This window comes from Hyperoodon ampullatus, assembly GCF_949752795.1.
Source record: "Hyperoodon ampullatus genome assembly, chromosome: 16".
In the NCBI taxonomy this organism is placed as follows: Eukaryota; Metazoa; Chordata; class Mammalia; order Artiodactyla; family Ziphiidae; genus Hyperoodon; species Hyperoodon ampullatus.
Genome location: NC_136929.1, coordinates 51,661,508 through 51,685,285, shown reverse-complemented (window position 1 = coordinate 51,685,285; position 23,778 = coordinate 51,661,508). Strand labels below are relative to the sequence as shown.

Below are 23,778 nucleotides of genomic sequence, written 5' to 3'. Positions count from 1 at the left end.
TTTTGAGTGGGTTATAAATAGTAACAACCTTGAGACAGAGGTGGTGGTGTGTACCTAGGAGCCTGGAAATATGTCACTTATTTTACCTATGCCTCTGAATCCCATGCTCTTTTCACCATTGCACCCTGAACTCTCCAATTCTTAGTACGAGGAAACCCAAAAGTACTAATGGTGTCTTGGAAGAAAATAGTGTTGTCCTAATTTTTCAAAGAGGAAAAGGAAAATAGGTCAAAATGAATCTTCTAAAATCACTGAATTGTAACCATTCAAAAGTTTTTGAGAAAGGTATGGAAAAAGTACAGAATGAGCTAGATTTAATGAGGCTAAAGTGACTGTGTAAATCTCATTTGCCAGAAATATTGTATCTGATCTGAGAAAGGTGTGTTACTCTCTTGTAGCTATGGTTCTTTCATGCCAAGCTGCTGTGGCAACATGGTGAGTGAGGCAGAGAAGGCAGAATGTATATTTTAGAAGAGCTGGATTGGGTTTGTTAGGCATCTCAGCGTTGCTAGAATAAGTACCTGGGGAAGGAAGATGTAGAAAATGTAAGAGGCAAAGTCTTTGGAGACTGAGAAAATAAGTAAACTTTGTACCTCGGTCAGTTGCCTACTTCCTAATTTTACCTCTAGGTAGATTTGGAAAGGAAGAGAAAGAAAAAATAGGATCTCAGAAGCAGCTGGGTTTAAATATATGAGCACAAAACTTCCCCTTTCTTGACCCTACTCTTTACCCTCAGAAAAGATTTCTCTAGATCTGTGAATAAGGAGACCAGGCTTCTACAGCTCTCTGCCGACACTGAATCAATTCCTTTACTTCTCTGTGATTCTGCTTTTCATTTATTTAATAAATGGCTTTAAATATTACCCCTATTCAGTTATAAACTGTGGTGATTCTGTGCTTCTCATGTTCTATTAGAATGATCTACTCTACAGAGGAAAAGGCAGGCTTCTAACACAGTGTGTGGTACATAGTTGGTACTCATGGAAAAACAGTTGCATGAGTGAGTGACGATTTTTTTGGGGGGATTTAGTCATTTAGTCATTTTGTGGGTTTTCCCATTTGTACGTGCATTATATAAAATATGTGTGGGATAATTGATTGAACGATTCCTGATTCCAAATGACTTATGTGTAGTTTTCAAAAAATGTCTATAGGTAGCAATAACTACTGAGTTTACTCTTATAAGTAACCTTGACCACGTATGCCCCTATTTGATCATGATATAAGTTCCCAGCAAGGTTTCCACGCAACCAACTCAAACTAAGAATCATGAAGGTGAAAGGGGCTGCCAAGAAAAGTGACAGGGACAGCATGGGAGAGTGAACAGAGCTCCAGATCCATACTACCAGCTAGATGGTGGACATGGTACAGACTACAGCCTTTGTCTGTGTCCATATGACTATTCTAATGTTATATTTTTTCTGTTTACTCCAGGGTTTTGTATTGACTATGTTGAGAATCTTAATCCATAATACTGTCTCTCTTTCCCCATTGCTAAATTTGGATATTTAGTACCCTGAAACATCCTCTTCAATTATTTCTGTGGGTTTCAGGGGATGTCTACAGCACTTTTGAACAATTCCATTATCTACCATGTGACATGTGGCATGGACTGGCCTCTCTCTTGTCTACCACTCCTATTTCTATTGGGTATCTCTTCATCAGATGACAATACCTGCTACTTCTTGTATTAGTTTGCTCGAGTTGCTGTCACGAAGTATCACAGTCTAAGTGACTTAAACCAGAGAAATGTATTGTAACACACTTCTGGTGGCTAGAAGTCTGATATCAAGGCCACACTCCCTCTGAAGGCGCTAGAGAAGGATCTGTTCCAAGATTATTTCTTAGCTTCTGATAGTTCCTTTGCTGTGGCAGCAAAACTCCAATCTTCACATGGTATTCTCCCTATGCACATGCCATTCTCCTTCTTATAAGGACACAATCATAATGGACTTAGGGCCCACTCTAATGACCTCATATGACCTTGAATACCAGCAAAGACTCTACTTCCAAATGAGGTCACATCTACAGGTACCTGGGGTTTGGACCTCAACATCTTTGGGGGGACACAATTTGGCCCATAACACTTCCCTTTGTTGCTACTGGGTGAAGAGGTACAGCTGTGCCCCCATCTCATTCCTGCCTCTGTCCCCAGGCATCCCTATCTGAGCTCTGGCTGGACCCTTTCCCATCACTGTGTATTCTCTAGAGTTTTGAAGTACCAAAGCTGTACTATGTTCTCTGAAGCCCAAAACATGCTTTGAGGGGGAATGCTTTTCTCCTCTTTTGCCCAACTCTTTGTTAGAGGCCTATCCAAGGAGTGAAATTGTTTGGTTTTTATTCTCCTCCCTCTCTTTCCTTAGAACCCAGACATATGTCTATAGGATTCCTTGAAAGGCAAAATTTGAAACACAGACTCCTGTGGTGAGCAAAATTCCCCCTCATTTCTGACACTGAAGCTTTGTAACTGTCTAGTTTCTTTCCTTCCATGGATTCTCTGCCAGGATATCTTCATGCAATAGACTCCAGAAAAGCTCACTTCACTAATCCATCAAGCACACTCAGCTGCCCTGAATCCCAGTCTTACTATTGCCCTTGCCCAAACTGAGATTCTTACCACATGTAAAACTGAGATTAGTAACAATATGTAAAATATATTAAAATATTACATATTAAAATATTATAGAATATAGAGTATATAAATATATATTTCATTAAGAGAATACAAAATTCATTCATGATTATTCCAATAGATATAGGAAGCGTGTTTGATAAATCATCATACATTTTATGAAAAAAAGTAACAAACTAGGAATAGCAGGGACAGTCTTTAGTCTAATAAAGTATATCAAAAAAAGAAACCCAACGGTAAGCCTTATACTTAATGGTGAAATGTTAAAAAAAATTTCTTTGAAACTGGAAACAAGATAAGAATGGTACCCACCAGTTCTATTTGACAGGTACTGGGCTTCCTAGCCAATGCAGTAACACAGAAAAAAAATAATAAATTATAAAGGGTTTCAAAGAAAAAAATAATAACATCATTATTCATAGATGATATGCTTGTGTTTTTAGAATATTCAAAAGAATCTTTTGAGAGTTTGCTGAATAGAAGCTGATATTAAAAAATGTATTATATATTAGCAATAAGCAATTAGGTGACAAAAATATCATTTCAGATATTATTAGAAATAACAAATGACTAAGAATCAATTTAATAAAGGACATACAAGATCTCAATGAAGGAAACATTAATGGAAAAAAATTAAAGAAGATATAAATAAAGGGAGAGGTATATTATGTTCATTGATGGGAAGACTCTGAAACTGACTGTAAAGATGTCAGTTCTTTCCAAATTGGTATTCAGATTTAATGTAATGGTAATAAAATTATAAGCAGGTTTTGTGTGTGTGTGTGTGTGTGTGTGTGTGTGTGTGAGAGAGAGAGAGAGAGAGAGAGAGAGAGATGAGCAAAATGATTTTAAAATTTATGAAAATGCAAAGGACCAAGTGTAGCCAAGACACACTTGAAACAAATAAGGTGGAAGAGGACTTGCACTTCCAAATATCACACTTGATTTAAAGATATAACAATGCAGACGGTGTAGTTTTTTGGCATAGGGTAGACAAACAGGCCATTGGAAGAGAATAAAAAAAGACCCACACATCTATGAACACTTGATTTATGACAAAAGTAGAGATAAGTGGGAAAGAATGGCCTTAATTAGTGGTCTGGGCCAACTGGATATTCACACTGAAAAAAAATTAAAGCTGACCTTTATTTCACATCATAAGGAACAAATATGTATGATAGAGAGTAGACTTCAATGTGGAAGGCAAAACAATAAAGCTTTTAGAAGATAGTGTAGGAAAGTATCTTCATTGCCTCAGGATAATCACATGGAAAAAGATTGATAAATTTGACTATATTAAAATGAAGTATTTCTGTTCTTTAGAAGAAACATTAAGAGAATGAAAAGATGGAAATTCCCTGGCAGTCCAGTGGTTAGGTCTTGCGCTTTCACTGCTGGGGCCTGGGTTCGATTCCTGGTCAGGGAAGTAAGATCTTGCAAGCCACGAGACACAGTCAAAAATAAATAAATAAAATAAAAAGGTAAGTAAAGAGGGAGAGAGGCTATTTGTAATTATATGTATGATGCAGTATCATTTAAATCAATAAAGAATTATAAAAATGGACAAAGATCTTGAGCAGGCATTTCAAAAATATGACATCCTAATACCTAGTGCACATCTGAAAATATGTCAGTCTCATTAGTAATCAGAAGAATGACAAATGACATACATCTATGTGAATGGCTAAAATGAAAAAAAGTCTTGCAATATACTAAGTTTATTAAGAATATGAAGCAACAGGAACTACCTGACACTGTTGATGTGAATTGGTACAATCATTTGGAAAAGAAGTTTTCAATATTAACTTAGGTTGAAGATATATGTTATGGTGACCCCCAATTCTGTCATTAGGTATATAACTGACAGAAATGCATGCCCATGTGCTTCATAAGACATGCATAAGAGTGCTCATAGAAGATTATTCATGATAGTTCTAACCCAAAGATCCTCAGCGGTAGAATGGATAAATGAACAGTGATATAGTCATGTAATGTAATAGTATGATAGCAATGAAATGAACAAACTAGAGTGTCAGACAAAAACATGTACATCATAAACATAAGTTTTTAATTGAATGAAAGAAGTCACATTACAGAAGAATCAATGTTTCATGATCCCATTGGTATATGGTTCAAAAACAAGCACAAATAAACTATAACCTCTAGAAATGCATGCGTATGTGAAAAACCTACAAAGCAAAGCGAGAAAGGTACCGCCATAGTGGTGCTAAGCTTTAGGGCAGCGACAGGTGGTTCTGAGGCTGGATGCAAGACTATATACAGCAGCCTTCCCGGTCTCAGCAATATTCTATTATATGACCTGTGCAGAATTGTAGAGGAATTTCCTGTTTCTATGATTTTCTGTAATGATGTAGAATTTCCCAGTAAAATTTCTTTTTCTTTACTTTATTTTAAGAAAGCATGTAAAATTCCAGGACCCCAGCAGGTGCTGCCTACACGGTAGCTACTTAATAAGCATTCTCCCTCCCTCTTCTTCCCCTGATTAGCTCTGCACACTTCATCTTAAAAACCTTGACATGAATGCACAGAGTGGCAGACACCCATTCCCAGAAGAAAAGTTGCCAGAGCATTAGCAGATTGCAAAGGTGAAAGATGTTCATTCCTGCTTCATCTGACTGCCTCTTTCACCAGCACCAGAGTTGTCACACTGGTGACTAGGCCTTTCAGAGCCAGTGAGCATCCCCATGCTTCATAATTACTGAAACACATGTGCTAAGTCACTTTTTGCTAAGCCGTGATGAGAATTCTCAGTGTTCAATCGCCCTCAAAATTTCTCATCTCTTCCCTGGGGTGAGGTGCTTTGGTTTAGCAGCTGCACATGGGAATTGCATTTAAATCGTTTAAGACCTGAAGTTCAATATCCCCTAAAAGCAGCCTCCTGTCTTTTAGCATCCCTCTTCAGGCACACCTAGAATTTTTTTTTTTTTTACTTCAAAGTGAGGGATATCCTCCTAGAGGGAGGAAAGCTTTGGAAATGCATTAACTCTTTGCATATACATGATGCCTCTGCTTGCCTCTTCCCAGACTGTTAATCACTCCTTGGCAGTAGCTCTTTTAAGTCATTAGGTATCCATTTCCCATTTTAGCAGCAAGAGCAGTAACACAATAAATCAGATGTGTGGGCAGTGAAAAGTCAAAAGAAGTCGTAGAGGAGAGTACACGAAAAGTCAAGGCCACTTTTACTTTTAGATAATATATCCCCTATGATATAACATACAGGCCCTCCTCCGGAATTCCTCCAATTATGGCAGTGCTTGTCCAGGTGGCTAAGTTCTTCATGAAACATTAGAAGTATGCCTTAGGATATAAATTTCCTTAGAATCTGATCACATTGACAAACTTATATTATGCTGTAGATGAGGGGCATCAGAGTCTTTTCTGAAAGTAAGTTTTTGTTGAAAGGGGAGAGAGAGCAGCTAATGGTATTTGTGGCTGAAGCAGAAAGGAAATATTTTGGATGCCCCAAACAAATTGAATCATTTAATAGTTGTACTAAGGTCTAACTCATTTATCATTAAGTGTTACTGCCCGTTACCCCCAAATGGGTGGGAAGTACAAGAGGTCAGTGTCCATTAGGTGAGAATTAAATCAGGAGTTTGGGACAGTGCAAGGGGACTTAACAATAGAGACAATCTGAGTAAACCGGATTTAGAAATTTCAGAAAATACTGGATAGAGGTAACAGAACGAGCTCCCATCTGGATTTTTCTGTGATATAAGAGGATATCTTTTCAAGGCAGTATATTTTGATAAGCATTTGTCAAGCACTTACTGTGAGCCAGGTACCCCCTGGCACTTTCTTAGGACTTCTGAATGGGTGGCTGAGTCTGAGTCACCGTACTGTCCTACTAATCACTATTCATGGAGTACCAGTACCCAGGTCCTAGGGCTATGCTGTACTAAACACCACAGGAGTTTGGATGGAGAGTGTTAGGAAGCAAAGAGGAGGCTGGACTCTCCCCACAGTGAATCTGCAGGCCTAGCTTTCAAGTTACAGACAGTTCATTCATCTCGGGATGTTGGGCGTAGTTTGCCAGTCACTGAACCCCCCCTGCTTTTTGTTTTGTTCCACAGAGCCATCTGCAGCTGGTGAAAAATGACCCATTGGAGCTGGTGAATATTTCCCACAGCTTTTTCTTTGACTTCACACAGCTGTTACAGACGGTGTCCCAGCAGGGTCTGCACAACTCATCTGCCAAGGGGAAGCATCACCATGGTGGTCCTGACTTCAGGTCTGAGGCTCAGCTTCTGTTTGTTCTCACCACCTCTCACTCCCTTCAAGGAGCTATACCCAGTTGGAACTTGGCAACAAAAGTTATTGACTAAAAGACTGGAGAATCTTTTACTGCTAATGTTATAAATCTGAAGGGGGCTATATGGAGCTGAGGTATCATCCTTCTAAGTCAAACTTCATATTTTACAGATGGAGAATATAAGGTACAGAAGTTGAAGGTCATAGTACTAGTTGGTAAGGAGATAAGACTGGTCCTTCATCAGTGCTATTACCATTCTGGCTTCCTCACATAATTAGGTCATGCATTTTATTAGTTACCCATGGAATCTTCTGAGGAAAAAGGTATCTGCTTTTTGGAAACTTTCTGGTTAGTGCTTAGACCCATGTAATCCTCATGTTGGTTACTATTGTTGACCTTTGATCTGTTGTGTTAAAAATGTTATTAGGCTTCTTTACATGTATATGATGATACATATTTCTAGTTTTTGAAGTTTTTATCATAACTTGTGTCAAATGAATTTTCTGCATGTATTGAAAAGATCATATGGTTCTTCTATTTTATACTATTTATATAGTGAATTACATTGATTCTCAAATGGCAAACCTACATACCATTCCTAGGATAAATCCCACTGACTATGATGTATTATATACTCTTTTAATATTGCTGGGTTTTATTTATTAAAATTTTGCTCAGGATTGTTGCATTAATGTTCATAGTGTATGTTGAATTATGGCTTTCTATACTTGTGATGTTTGTGTCTGGTTTTGGTATCTGAGTAAGGCTGGCCATATAAAGGGATTTTGGAAGTATTCTCTCTTCTACTACTTTCTGAAAGGTTTGCATAGAATTGGTATTATTTTTTCTTCAATGTGTGATAGAATTCACCACTGGAGCCATTTGGGCTTGGAGTTTTCTTTGTAGGAAGATTTTAAATTACAAATTCAGTTCTAAAGTAATACAGGATATTCAAGTTTTTCTTCTTGGGTCAAATTTCTGTATTGTAAGAAATTTATTCATTTCAGCTACATATATTGTTATATTAAGTTGTTCAAAACATTCCATTATTACCCTTTCCATGTATGTAGGCTCTGTAGTGCTATACCCTCTTTCAATGTTAATGATGTGTGTCTCTTTATTTCTTGATTAGTGCAGTTATGCTGATTAATTTTACATATGTTTGAGATAACTATTTTTTGGTTTTATTGATTTTTGTCTATTATTTTCTTGTTTCCCGTTTCATTGATTTATCCTTTACATTTATTATTTTCTTGCTTTCACTTAATTTGAGTACATTTTTCTTTTTATCTAATTTTTTAAAAGATGAGAACTCATATAATCAATTTTTAGATCTTTATTTCTAACATAGGCATTTACTAAATGTCTCTCTGGACACTGCTTTGCCTGCATTCCATAAATTTTAATACTTTACATTTTTATGTTTCTCTGCAGTTTTTGTAATGGTTTTCCTGGGTATTAATATATATATATATATATATATATATATATATATATATATATATATATACACATACATTGTCCTATATATGTATATATATAGTATATTAAATACATAACTTTTCATATTTCACTTACAATTTGTATTGTATCACTTTCTGTAGAAAATTAAAAACATTTTCAACCTTATAGGTACATATTCTCTCCCCTCATGTTTTAGGATACTCTTGAGTGGGAGGCAGAATTATAGCCTTCCAAATATGCCCATGCCCTAGTCTCCAGAGCCTATGCATATGTTATCTTATATGGCAAAAGTTGCTCTACAGATATGTTTGACATGGGGAGCTTATCTTTGATAATATGGGGGAGCCAAGTCTAATCACATGAGTCCTTAAAAGAAGAGAGATTTTCTCAATTGGGTCATAGAGATGAGATGAAAGAAGGAGGAGGAAAGACTCAAAAAGGGACTTGACCTGCTATTTCTTTGAAGACGAGGAAGAGGTTCATGAGACAAAGAATGAGGGTGGCCTCTAGAAGCTAGGAATGACACTAAGCTGACAGCCAGCAAGGAAATGAGACCTAATCCTACAAATATCAATACAATGAACTCAATTCTGCCAACAACACAGATGAGCAAGGCTTTAAGGCCTCCAGAAAGGAACAAATACTGACACCTTGATCTTACCCCAGTGAGATCCATGTCAGATTTCTGACCTACAGAACCTTAAGTCAATACATTTTTGTTGTTTAATCTAATAAGTATTGGTAATTTTTATGGCATCAATAGAAAATTAATACATAATATAATGTGAACTCCATTTAAATATAAGTTCCACAAGATAATGTTATAATTTTTGCTCTAAAGAGTTGTATGGTTTATGGGAAACAAAGAGAAAAAAAAAATCTTTGGCATGTACCAGATATCTACCATTTCTGATGCTCTTCCTTCTTTCCAAGGATCCAAGTTTTCATCTGAAATATTTTCCCTTCAGCCTGAAGAACTTCCTTTAGCAATAACTTTAGCACAGTTATGTTAAAAGCAAATTATACTAGTTTCTGTTTATCCAAATATGTCTTCTTTTTTGTCATTTTTGAAGAATATTTTCACTGGGTAGAGACTTCCGATTGATAAGTTTTTGTTTCAGCTCTGGAAAGACATTGTTCCAATCTCTTCTGGCTCCCATGGTTTTCATGAGAAGTCAGCTATTAATCAGATTTTTGTTCCCCTGTATGCAATGTAATTTTTCTTGCTGATTACAATATTTGCTTTTTATCTTTGGCTTTCAACAGTTGAAAACAATAGATTTTGGCAGAATGATATAAAAAACAATTAAAATAGAGTGTGGTGAGTCTTGTCACAAGAGGAATTACAGGAGGCTATGAAAGTTAACTGTTGAATTCCTGTATATAAGTCTAGAAGAGATCAGGAAGACTTTCCTGAGAGAGTGAGATTTAAGAGGAAACTTGAAGTAAGTGAAAGAGCTGGAGTCAGATAAATAGAATTCAATTTGCATATTACAAAAATGATTTTGGGGGCTGTTTGGAGAGCCATTCAAGTAGATGATGGGGTAGAGGGCAAAAGTAAAAGGAAGTAAAATAGGAAGTAAATAAAATAATAGTGATGTCCCAGAAGAAGTGGTTATAGTGGGAAAGGAGAGAATTATGGTATAGTTGAAAAATATTTAGAAGATAGAATTAAATAAGATCTCATGGTTAATTTAATAAAGAAGGTGGGGAAGTATCAAGGATAACACCTAGATTTCTGGATTGAGACTCTGAATGGATGGTGGTACCTTTTATCGAGATAGGGCACACTGGAGGAGGAATATGTTAAGAAATAAAATGAGATTATTAACTCAGCTTCAGGTTTCTGAATTTAGGTACTTGTATTATATCCAAATTGAAGCTTTCAACATATAATTGGGTATGTATAAGAGAAATCTTAGCTGAAGGCATCACTCTTTGGTGCTGTTAGGAGGAACACTTTCTCCTTGTTATTCATGAATCCATAAAGAGAATTTCCACTTCACAAAGGTTAATATGAGAAGAATTCTTCCAACTTCTTTTTGCATCCTCATTGACTCCTCACTGATAAGACTGACTTATCTTATTGGTAAATCTTGTGGAAGGAGCTGAGCATGCTGGACTCTGGGCCTTTTGGGTTCCCTCTTTTGCAGCTCACAGGTGTTCAGGATCCAGGAGTGGTCCTCCATGTGGGTAGCTTTGGACTAGGTCCCAGTGGCTTGGTTTATCCTACTTCATGTATAAGTGGAAGAATAATCAAGTCCATTTTTGGGAGAAATTTAGGGAGCTCAACTGGTCTCCAGTTGAGATTTATCAATACAACAGGCACTATGATATGGATTGGCTCTTCTCTTCTATCTTAATTTTTAGCAGATTCTAAACTCAAGAATGGAAGATAGGGTGGTATTTATTGCTGCTCCCAAATCCAAACTAATTAGTAATAATATCTTATCATTTTCTAAGTGAATTAACTAAAACCTGCAGAGAGTTAATTTTTTCCATGTTCATACTAATAGTAAATGACATAACTTGGATTTGAATCTAGCTGTTTTTCTAAAACTGTTCTTTTTCAGTATGTCACACCACAGTGCCTCAGAAGAGTGAGGACAGTGAAACTTTACTCTTTGCAAATGATTTTTGGGAAAACTGATTAACTGTCATGTAGCAGAGAAGTCCATTTTGTATTCTGTCATTGAGTGGACTAACTATAGGAATTGAAGAAAACAATTTTAGCTGCTGTAGAATCTAAGAAAATCTTTTGAGTTTGGCTGTGACATACAGATGGTTGGGCATCTCTGTGTAATATCTGCAGGGTCTTCCATCTGCATCTCTACCTTTGATCCCTTCTCTCATGTGAATGTCTTGGGAGGGTCAATGAGTTCAATGAAAAGGCCATGGAAATGGTGGATCTGCTTTCCACAGGTTGTTAAAAGTTGGAAAGTATTTCCCCTAGGATGAACTTTAATCTCCTAGAATTAAGTTTAAGAGTAATTTATTAAAGTACACTATGGGTATTATACAACTTATTAGAATATCTTTATTTAATAGAGAGTGTGTTAAGGTGGGAAGAACATACACACCATAGACAAACAGCTCAGTTTCTACTCGTGTGATGATGGTCAAGGTATTTGACTTCCCTGAGCTTTAGTTTCCTCTACCATTGGATGGGAACAAGGCTTTCCATATTATTGCTTAAACGTTTTTGATATAGTTTAGATATCAGATATGCAATGTTAAAACTGTTATTTTTGTTGTGGAAATTTCAAGCTCATTTAAAATTTTAAAACTAAAAAGTTTTAAACTTGCCTGCTTGTGAAGACATCCCTGCTTTGTAGAATTCTTCAGGGACTATCTCTTTCAGAGTAAATCCAAATGGTACACTCAAGAGTGAACTGACAACACAGAAGACAGGCTGTTTGGTTACATTAGATAACAGTGGATTTTGGAAGCCACCTGGGGATTGTCATTGTAGGCAGGTGGCATGATGTAAGGGTTAAGAGCAGGGCATCTAGAGCCAGCTGTGACCTTGCATAAGTTATGTATTCTCTCTCTGCCTCAGATTCCTTATCTTAAAATGAACATAATACCATTAGCCTTATTTGGTTGTAAGAATCAAAGAATTTAATCTGTGTAAAGCAGTTATATTAGTGTTTGGCATGTAGTAGGCACTATATAATTGTTAGGGATGATGATTATGATGACGATGATGATGATGATGAGATGACAAAGAAATTTCTATTGTCTGGTTATAGGTTTTTTTCTTTTCATATCTATTTCAGATATTCAGCTAATGTTCTTTTCAATAAATTAGACCATGTGACAAGCAAGTAAATTAAGAGAAATTGGGTGACATTTTGGAGAAATCCTTGACTCAGTTGGCAGGTGGGATTTAATATTGAACAAAGGAACTGAGATGTACTGGTGGTGTGGAGAGTTCTGTCCTGACTAGTGGAAAGCACAGTCACGAACAACAGGTACAAAAATAAGATTGATAGAAGAGCTAGCATATTTGAGGCAGCTTTAGTGTTAGTTGAGAAACCCCACTGAGAAGAGAGATGAAGGGTCTTTGTTTGCTGTAGCTCTCACTGCCCCAAAGGGAAGAGCTGGGAAATAAGGTAAAAAGGTTTAAAAGCTTCCCTCCATTCCTGAGGGATTCAGTTTCTTCCTTAGCTTTAAGGTCTTAGGTCTTGTGTAATGTCTGGCCTTGAGACCCGGAGAAAGCCAAAGACAGCTGCACTTCTGGAAACAGGCAGTCCTGAGGGGGCGGGGGTGACTCCCGCACAGCTAAGACCTTCACAGAGTAGATGCTCCCATGAGTCTTACAGAACCACAAATCCTCTCCGTGATTGGGAGGCAAGTCAGAAGCCTACATAGGAATTAATGAACCAAGATAAACTTTACAGTGGTGGGCTAAGTCAGAGGCCAGCGTACAGAAAATGGCAGCAGAATTCTGGGAGAGAATCAAACAGTTATGGTAATCATTGGTGAATAGAAATGGAAGCAGAGAATATTAGACATGACCTAACCTAATTCAGCCACAATCCATGGCTGCTCTAACTGTGAAGGCTTCCATTGAGTCAGGTCTCAGTCTGAAGATATGTTGTTAAATCACTGTAAATTTTCCTAAAATCTTTTTTTCTCTTAAATGTGAAGTTGCATGTGAAAACCCATGTATAGTTGTTTACATTATTTATTAAAGATTTTCTTTTTTGTTGGATGATACTTAAATAGCTGGAGGAAACATTAAAAACATCCATGGTTAAGTTTTGTGGAGAAAGAACTTGACAACTTGGAAGGACCATCTCAAGTAGGTTAACCCCTGTTATGGGGCAAATTATTCAGGATATCCTTAGGATAAGATGGCAATAAGAGGAGTGGGGAAAGCAGCACCCTGTTGAGGAGAACAATTATCTTCCTTAGATCTATTGTTTTACTTCTGTTCTCTGAAGCTTCATCAGAACACCAAGGATAAAATGTTGTAAGAGTTTTCTCTTCATTGTTGTGGGCAGAATGAGTGGGGGCAGCTCACTTTGTGGGTCAGCTGGTATGTCTGCTGCTTCAGGTTGGTCCTGCCATCTGTGTGTGTTGAGGTAAAGAGAAGTGTATTCCAATATGGCAGTGCCGATAGACAGTCTATGGCTGAGCCTTGACTCCACTGGCCCTTCCCTTAGATAGGGTTGCCGGCTTGTTTTACTGAACAGAAAACTCAAGCTCTCATGTTCAAAGAGTAGTACATAATTGCGCCTAGAGTGAGTGAGAACACATGCACACAAATCACTTCATTACAAGGGCCCTTCTTTCCATGGCCAACTGAAAGCACAAATAGAGAGTTAGTAGCTACAAACTGTAGCAACAAACATCACATAAGGAAAGATTTTTAAAATAGCTAATGATGGGAAAACTGATCAAATATTTTGGGCAAAAAATTAAATTATTGATGTTATATACTAAACCAAAAATTAATTTCATGTGAATTAAATAATAACTACAGTTGACTGAGTGCTTACTATGCATGCTGTGTTTTAAATATATTATTTCATTTAATATTGACAACAAACTTTAGAGGGAGGTATTATCACCATTTAAGAGATAGGGAAATAGCCAGCCCACCCAAGGTCACTCAGCCAATAAGTGGCAGGGCCAAGACTCCACACACACCATCTCAGTGAAGAATGAACACTCTGTACTCCACAATGGACTTCCCCTAATGACTCATAGAACAATAAGAAATCAAAGTATCAGATATTTATCCATTCATGATTGGGAAGGATTTTTGTAAGCATAAAGTCATTGAAGAAACAACAAAAGAAAGGACTGATAATATAAAAATTAAATATAACAAAACAAAATCTATAATTCCAAATTAAAGAAAATTTGCAAACTGAGAAAAATATTTGGAACATGCATGACATATTCAATACTTTAAAAAATCAACAATAAAAAGATCTCAGAAACATGAACAGAAGTCAAGGAAAGATAATTCAGAAAAGAAATACAGATGGGCAATTAATGTGAAAATATTTTCCAATATAATGAGTTGCAATTTTCCACCTTCAGACTGGCAACAGTTTGAGAAAAAATGTTGTGAGATAGGCATTTTCATACACTTCTTGTAGGTTTGTAAATTTAAAAAAACTTTCCTGGAAAGCAACTTAGATATAGGCATCAACAGATGAAATAATTAAAATGTTTTGAACTTTTCACTCCACTTCTGGGGATTATTTTTTCCTATGGAAATAGAATTATGTACAAAGTAGGGTGTCAGAGAACTAAATTTTGTTGCAGAGTTCCCTGGCCAAATTATTTAATCATTCTCTCAGTTTTTTCATCTGTAAAATGGGAATGATACATTTTTCTTTTTTTAAATGAATTTTTATTGAAGTATAGTTGATTTACAATGTTGTGTTAGTTTCTGCTGTACAGCAAGGTGAATCAGTTATACAAATACATATATCCACTCTTTATTAGATTCTTTTCCCATATAGCTCATTACAGAGTATTGAGTAGAGTTCCCTGTGCTATACAGTAGGTTCTTGTTAGTTATTGATTTTATATATAGTAGTGTGTTTATGTCAATCCCAATCTCCCTATTTATCTCCCTCTTTCCCCTTGGTAACCATAAGTTTGTTTTATACATCTGTTACTCTATTTTCGTTTTGTAAATAAGTTCATTTGTACCATTTTTTTAAGATTCCACATATAAGTGATATATGATATTTGTCTTTCTCTGTCTGACTTACTTCACTCAGTATGACAATCTCTAGGTCCATCCATGTTGCTGTAAATGGCATTATTTTGCTCTTTCTTATGGCTGAGTAATATTCCATTGTATATACGTACCACATTGTGTTTATCCATGATACTAATACTGATGGACAAATCTGTGAGCTACCATGATATTAAAGAGTTAGCTTAGTATATTGAAATTATACACTTAAGTAATATTATTATTTTTTGCTCTTTATGTTGCTGTTATTTTAAGCATGGTTTTATTTATGAGTAAAAGTAGTGGAAACAAATATTTTGAATGACTATTAAATATTCATCATATATTCTATTTTTTTTTTTTTTTTTTTTTTTTTTTTTTTTTTTTTTTCTTATCATCATATATTCTAAAATGAAAAAGGCAGCTATCTATCTGACTATAATTTATACTGTTCTCATGGAAGGAAGCATACCAAAATGATAACATTGGTAATTATTGGGTGTTTATTTGTGGGGTTCTTTTTTTTTTATCCTTTCCTCAATTTTCTAGTTTTTCTCAAATGGAAATACATTCCTTTGCCATTGTAAAAACCTAAGTATATTTATTTGGGGAGGATGGTGAAAAATAAGTCCTAACTTTAGTTTTCTGGAGCAGAACTGATGGAACAAGGCCCTGCATCTGAGAAGGGGTTCTCTGGCTGGAGTGGGGTGGAGTTAACTCCATCTTGGCATAGGTGGAGGCACATTGTATGAAACTTGAATCAATGGATATTGATTCAATCTTAATGAGAGAAGTCAGAATTTTAGTGAATTTATTTTTTCATGAAGGATTGGAGAAGGCCAAAGGGAAAGAAAGATGCATCTTTCAAAGTCTCTATCCTCAGTGGTCCAGAAGAGATTGCTAGTAGTAGTAAGGAAATATTTTGATGCTTAGTATGTGACCTACATTCTTAGTCTTGGTGGCAGTTGGTCAAGACATGAGTCCTACTCTTAAATTCTTAGAATAAATTGAAATGTTGCAACTTATAAACCTAAAGGATCTAGTAAGCAAAACAAGAATTACGTACACACACACACACAACACACATGCAATAGAGTTTGGACTAAGAAAGAAGGAAGGAAAGAATTGGTGGTTTCAAAACCATAGGGTTGAAAACAGGTGTTCCCTGTCTTCTAGGTTAGAATCTAAATGCTTAAGAAGAGTGGAAGATTCATGCTGGAAATATTTTCAATTATAGATATTATGGGAATAATATAGTTTGAAATATAAAATTGTGTTTTTATTCTTTATACTTCCTTATATGGGGCTGTCCCCTGATTATGGCAGGTATATCTATTGCCTCAGGAGAGATATAAGCAGTCATGTTAGGACAGGAGGACAAAACCAAAATGTTTACTATTCAAATTTTGGCTAAAAATGAAGTTTTTGACTCCCTTGTGAGAGACAATGCTAGGATTTCCAAAAGACAAAGATTTTTCTGAATTCCAAAAATCTGCCTTTTCCATGTCCAGAGTCAAGCCAAGGAGACTCTGGTCACAGAATTTTCCTTAAGCTATAAGCCTAGGAAGGGTTGAGGATGTGACCTAAGGAAAGATAATAGAAACTGGAGGAGGAGGGCACAGATTTCTGTCCAAGGTGTATACATGCACTGGAGGAGGAGAAACTAGGGTTAAGTGCTCCCTGGGTCCCTTGTATGAAACATAAATCCCCTCTCCTAGGTCTCAGCCACAAGATGATTGAAATCTGACCAGAGTCCCAGACAATCCTTTGCATCCAGTGTAGTCCAGGAGTAGCAGAAGAGCAAGAGCAGAGAGAAAGTGATATAGATATGATATAGATATAGATAGATACACCTGCAAAAGGACTCCAAACCCTATGGCCTGCACAGGGTTTGAATGGGACATTCCAGCATACCTGGTGTTGAGGGAAAATTGGGAGGTTCCAGAGGACCAGCGACCATCAGCCGCCTAGATGTAAAGATGAAGAGGCTACAGGGCACAGGACTTCACAGCCAGAGGTAGCTATGTGAGGGTGGGCTTCAGCAGCACATCCAGCAAAGTGCCTACAAAGCCAGGTGGGATCAAGTGTTACCTGGGCTGGTAGCCAGGCAGGCAGTCAGTGCTCATCCTGGATCCACTCTTCAGCAGACAACAGTGCAAGCCTCCCAGGAACAAAAGTAGGCCAACTCCATGATAGTGGAGACTAGTGATGCCCCAATCAGAGACCCATCACTGTGAGGATTCACACTGTCCCCCTGTGCCAGTGTGAGGGGGACAGAGGCGAGGACAGAAATACCTGATATCAAGGCATGAATCAGCACTTACAGGGATTTTGAACTTCAAATTGGCAGATGCTTTACCCATTGGCTCAGTGGTTCTCAACGTTGGCTGTACATTAAAATCACCTGGGAAGCTTTTAAAACTCCTTACCGCCAAGGCCAATTAAATTAGAATCTCTGGAGGTAGGATCCTGGCATTAGTATTTTTAAGAAATCTTCATATGACTAAAAAGTGTAGCTATATTCTAGAACCGCTGCAAGAGGAGAAAGAAACTTGAAGGACTTTTGAAAGGAAGTTATCTTTAATTGGCAAGTTTAGTTTAACTTTAGTTTTCACTCCACTGCTGAAGTTCTTAAATGATCCAAAGCAGATCTTTTCTAAAGAAAATTAAAATAAAAATACCTAAATCTGCATGAAAGTAGTTTCATCTCTGCTCCACATAATGAAAATGAGCTAATACAACACTGAGTGCTTACTATTTGCCATGCATTAGTTCAAGTGTTTTATACCCAATAATTCATTTAATACTCATGACAACCTAGGAAGTAGGCACTGTAAATATTCCTACTTTAGATAAGAAAACAGTCATGGAAGGTTAAGTACCTTTTCCAGTTTCACCCAGTTACTAAGAGTCAGAGCAAGTATTCTTTCTACAGCCCATTCTTTGCCCCGCCAGCTGCTACTTTCTATCACTCAAGAAATACAATATCTCTTTCTAGGCTCTACCATGTGACGGAAATATCTCTGCTCTCAATATACAAAAATAACTTAAAATTTTCACAACCACTGTGTGGCTTTTTAAAAATGACAACATGTACTTCAATTAGTCTGCATTTGCTTATACCAACATCTATTAAAAGTTTGTCAAGCTTCTGGAAAAAAAAATTCACATATCCTGTCCTGGTCATCATTTTTATTTTTGCTAGTATTTTTCTGCCTTTCAGAATATTAGAATATGCCTCACTAAAGCTAGTCTGTTGAACTTCCTTTAATGGCATCCAACTCAAATGCCAGTGCCTCCTTGAAGCCTTTTCTGATCTAGCAAAGGGTGTATGTCTTTGCTGGGTTTACTGTCACAACTCTCTGCTCTTACTTCTTTTATCCTTTTCATACACAGCCCATATTATGTAATTATCTTGTATTATTTATCTTAACGCTTCTCCCTGTTTTTCTACTTAGTTCTTCTAGTACATGTTCCTTTGGGTAAGAATTATCTTATTTATCTTCATATCTCTTGAATAATTAACACACTGTCTTATTCATGTTCAAGCCATATATTTTAATAAAATGTCATGCAAATGGTCATGATCCAAATCTAACATATATATGAAAATGGTTCCCCCTCAAAACAATAAAAACTACAAATATAGAATCAAGAGTTTCAAATGGAAGGTAATTGAATGCAACCTCTAACTAAACAGGAAAAGTCTAAGGTGAATATGCCAAAGAACTTCTTTCTACATTTCACTTCTACAATAACTTGAGGTATCTCCAGTTATTTCAAAATTGTGTGTCTCTCAAAATAACACACTTAGGACTATTTGTCTTAAGTTGCCATATGGGAAAAGACAATTTTAGTTGAAGTTTCTTGTGCTTCCATATTCTCATGACATGTTCTCCTTTCGGATTTCACAGGCAGCATTGTCAAACTTTACCAGACAAATACATATTTAAAAAGATTCTGTGATTAACAGAGGTATTTTGTTTTTCAAAATTTAAAGGGTTATCTTTTTAACTGAACTGACATTTGAATTGCTACTAGCAGATTGTTGGGCTTTTGTCTATGAAAATTGTGTTTGGGTTTTTCTTAGGGCACATATATTGTTCACTGTGATTTCTAAATACCCTGTTTCCCAAGTTATGGGATCCAATTCTTTTTTTTTTTTTTTGAGATTCACTAAGTTTATTTTAAAAATCATAAAACATTTCTTACAAAAGAGCATTACATTCTGCACACTGTTCTGAATAGATGACAGGGACATATGGACTATTGTTACTTTTCCTCCCTGCCCTACCTCCCCCAAAAATATTACAGTGACCACAAAGCAAAGTGTTCACAATAATTACATGGGGGTATTTCTTTTAAACAAACCACCAACAATGAGCAAATATTAAAATTCACTCACTCTGCTGCTGTTGCAAAATTTCAATGTTAGTTTCTGCACACCCTGCCCCAACCCCCACTCCTGTTTGTAAGGAACTGAAACATTATATCTGGTGACAGCAAAGATTTCACTACACCTCAAACGCAGAACACCTATGAAGCAGAGGAATGTTGGCTTTTTAAACAGAAGCAGATAAAAAAAAAAAAAAGATGCAGGACTCCTTCAGTTCTTCACTAGTCTTAGAAAAACTTTCCAGAATACTGCTTCACACTGTTCTGCAGCAAATCCTGTGCATTCTGTATCTGGGCCTGTGTTCCTGTAATGGTAATGATCCGATCTTCAGACCCTTCTAAAGGCTCACCAATTTTGATCGATGTTCCTGACTCGTGACGGATTTGTTTAATCCGCTGACCAACTTTGCCAATAATAGATCGATCCAGATCTTTGGGAACAGTTACTTGTGTAGTAATAATAGGTCCACCAGGATCACCATATGAGCCACGACCCCCTGCATAGGAATAATCATATCCAGAGCCACCCTGTGGTTCATAAGCCATCTGCGGCTCTGAAGTGCTCCATGTATCTGCTGCAGAGTCGCAGGTTTCATCAGCGCTGAAACCAACCATGCCATCATAATGGTCTCCAGGTCTTCCTCTTCTGTCATAGGCCATTAGATTCCCTCCTCTAGGTGGTGGTGGTGGAGAAGGAGGAAGATTCCGAGCTCTGCCACCACCCCGGCCCCCTCGTCCAGGAGGAGGTGGAGGAGGTCCTCGATGAGGGCTCCTCCTATCATCACAATCCCTTCTGGATGGAGGCATGGGACGCCCACCCTGACCAGGAGGCATTCTGTCAAAACCACCTCTTCCCCGCATGGGAAATCCCACGGGACGTCCACAGCGGTCATCAAACATCATTGTAAAACCACCATAATCATAGGTTTCTTCGTAAAAATTGGGATCATAAGGCTGACCACGTCCTTTGATGGGAGACTCTGATATAAGATCAAGGATGATCTTTATGCACTCTACAACCCTATCAGGTTTTCCTCCAATAAGAACCACTCAGTGGATTGAGGACAACATTCCTGGAAAAGCTTGATTGTTGTCTGAGTGTTCTCTCGAAGTTCTTTGATTTTAGCACGTTTGACCCCAATAATTCCTCCAGTCAGACTCTGATGAATCAACAATCTCAACTCGCAAAGTCGCGTCCTTTATAGTGTTGGTAATTTAAGCATTCCACAGCATCAGATTCGAGCGGGAGCTGGCTGGTTGCAGTGGGTGATGGCAACTGCAGGCCCTCTTCCAAGCTAGGGATGATTTTCTTCAGAATTTCTCCAATTGTTTCAATATCAGCACTGATACACAATGAGCGCTCGGGGCCACTGTTGTCTGACTGAAACACTGGCATTCTGGTCTGTAGAGAGAGCCTTAATATTCTTGCTTCCTTTTCCAACCACTGCCCCAGCATTCTTGCTCTGAAGCAGAATGCATAATTCAACCATCTCATCAGTGTTCTAGATCTTTTAAAAGCGTGCTCCTCTTCCATATCTTCAGCAGGGCGTTTACCAAATTCGCCATTGGTTTTGGTGTTGGGAAAGGTTTCCTCTGGCTGTTCCGTTTCCATTTTCTTGTATTAAAGGAACACACCAATCAGTTATTAAATATATCCTTGCAGGGAAGAACTGAAGTGTTCTGGCCAGGACCAACTGACACCTTAGTGCTGCAGTAGCCCGGATCCAAAAGGAGATGGCCCCAATTCTTTTTGATTTCATATTTTCTGGATATTTGCACCTCAAAGATGTAACAAGAGGATACATGTTTTCCTTTTCTTTCTTTTATGTTGTGGCCTTTGAAATTAATGCTAAAAGCATATCAGGCTAAAGAGTAATTTCCCTGGATTGTTTTTCTTTTTCTTTTTTTAGTGGATAAACTGATATTGAACCAATTGGCATTGAATTGGCTGGGAGATAACACATTTCAAATTTAATATCTACATGAAGTGACAGGTATTTGGTAAAAAGATAGATCAATAGCGCAAAGGTCAAAATTTTCCTTATGACTTATGGTACAGACCAAGAATAAATTATTTTAACTTCTGTAAATCTCCACATCACTTTAAACATTTTAAATCTTCTTCTGCATTCTTCTTGTACTATTGATGTGCCTTTCAGAGATAACTGCTAAAAAAGTTTGAGAAGTATTTGCTAACTCTCTGAGGAGAGCAAGGGCTCAATGGTATGTTTTGAATTCTAGTTCAACTCCTTTATGATAAGGAATTTTCTTTATTCACAATTGAGTTCTGCCTGTTGAAGGTAGAGTTCAGCTGTTTATATACTAACATGCAGCAATTATGATGAAACAAAACTCATTCTAGAACTCTATCATAACTATGGCAACCAGAATTAAATGAGTCCTCTTAGAAATACAAAAAGCCACCCCAGCAGGATAGAGTAAATATTATCTCTTATTGATTTATGAAGGTTCCAGATGATGAAAAGTGGTTAATATATTTTTGTCATGAAACACATTTCTTAAGTCTTCTTTTTATTGATAGAGCCATTGTCTATTTAAATAATGTCAGCCAGATATCATCAATTTTTACATCTTTTTTCAATCACTTTTGCCTTCATTACAAGAAGCTAACAGCCTTTCCATTATTTTCTGTATTTTATTTAGGAGTAAAAAGAAGAAAGCTCGACTTAAGGACCATTTCTGATTATGTTTGGCTAAAATCTGGCTTGGCCAAAGATTGTTAGTATAAATGGATTGCATATTTATTTTGCAAGAGAATTAGTTGGTTTTGATATTTACCTGCATTTGGACAAAACCTACAACTCTCTTGGCTTCAGGTGGCTGGTGCTTGCAGTGGGATTTGTTGGAAAAGGAAAATTAAACTTTTGGTAATTTGTTCTGTAAGTAGACTAATTTAAAATTCAATTCAAGTAATAATGTAAGGCTAAAATGGAACAGCATTATGTAGCAAGATTAGAGTTTTCGTGTCCCAGAGGGTTTGGTGTACAGGTGTCAGTGGGGTTCTGCATGCAAAATGCCAGCACGTACTGTACGCACTTCTGCTTTTTCCCTAAATTCAACTCAATACTTTGTGTCTTGATTAAAATGAAAAGGTCACTGTAGGTTTTTTTCTTCCAAAATACTGACAAGAGTCATAAGAATGGCGCATCTGCAAACCAGGGTGTAGGAGGTAAGACACATACCATGGCATTGGTCCCAAGACTTTTGGAGCTTCATATTTTGTTATTTTGTGTTTCATTATAAATATTTTCCTGTGATTGTTTCTAGTCACGTGGAAATGATGTGGTGGTGAGTTAGGAAATGTGTTTTCTGAAACAAAAATGCTCAGTCATAGAAACAAAGCCAAAAATTATGAGACTTTGAAAACTCTAAGACATTTAACTAATTTTCTACTCTCATGTTCCCTTAACTTCTAAAATGACTGAACTGTAAGGTTGAACTTTTAGGTGTGTTATATATCTTAAGAATTAGGGTTTATTTAGCTTGTCTAATCTGCCTTATTTATCACTAGCTTTTTTCCTGTTACTATAGGTATTGAAATTCCTGAAATAAACTATAGTCAACCTAAGCATTTGCCCAAGACAGAAAATAATCAAAGAACCACAGCCTTATGTTATTTTGGTCCTGATGCTGCATTCTCTAAAGTTCCTGAGTTTTACCTGAGCCTCCATCCATCGTGTCAAAGCAGTCTCTGAAATGCCATTGCAATCTGATCCTTTCTGCCTGCAGTTCTGAAGATCACGGAGCTCCAAAATTTTATAGGACATTTTATTACTTTTCACAGCATCCCCATGTCAGGTTGACATTCTGCTTCAAATCACAACATATGAGATTTGGAGGGGATTTCAGAGATCACTTAGTCTAAGCTGTTCATTTTGCAGATAAGAAATTGAAGCTCAGAGAGGTGAAGTGAATTGCTCAAGGTCACACAGCTCATTAACAGCACAGCTGCTCTTCTAATCCTAATCTGGAGCTCTTTCCATCAGACCTCACAACCTCAGGTTTTCTCTTATGTCCAGAGGAAGTCACTTCTGCTCTGCCTTTTAGCAGATGAGCTCACAGATGGAAGGTAGAATCACCCATTCCCAAACTAGTGCTCCAACCATTACTGCCCATTATATATCTTCTCAGTTTTAAAGGAAAAAAAAAAAAAAAAAACAGCCTGCACATTCTGCTTTTATATTCATTATCTACTATGTGCCTGTTAGTTGCTCCCGTTTTTTGGGGAATGCTTTTACTGATTAACTTGTTCTCTGCAATATAAAATGGTGAAATGCATTATCTTGG

At 37.0% G+C, this 23,778-nt stretch overlaps 1 pseudogene across 1 annotated transcript; it reads right to left on the bottom strand.

The window, feature by feature from the left end:
• Nucleotides 1-19,698: 19,698 nt before the first annotated feature.
• On the bottom strand, nt 19,699-21,082 carry LOC307065153 (heterogeneous nuclear ribonucleoprotein K-like; annotated as a pseudogene). Its single transcript has one exon. The product of its transcript is annotated as a heterogeneous nuclear ribonucleoprotein K-like (transcript).
• Between the last annotated feature and the right edge of the window lie 2,696 nt (nt 21,083-23,778).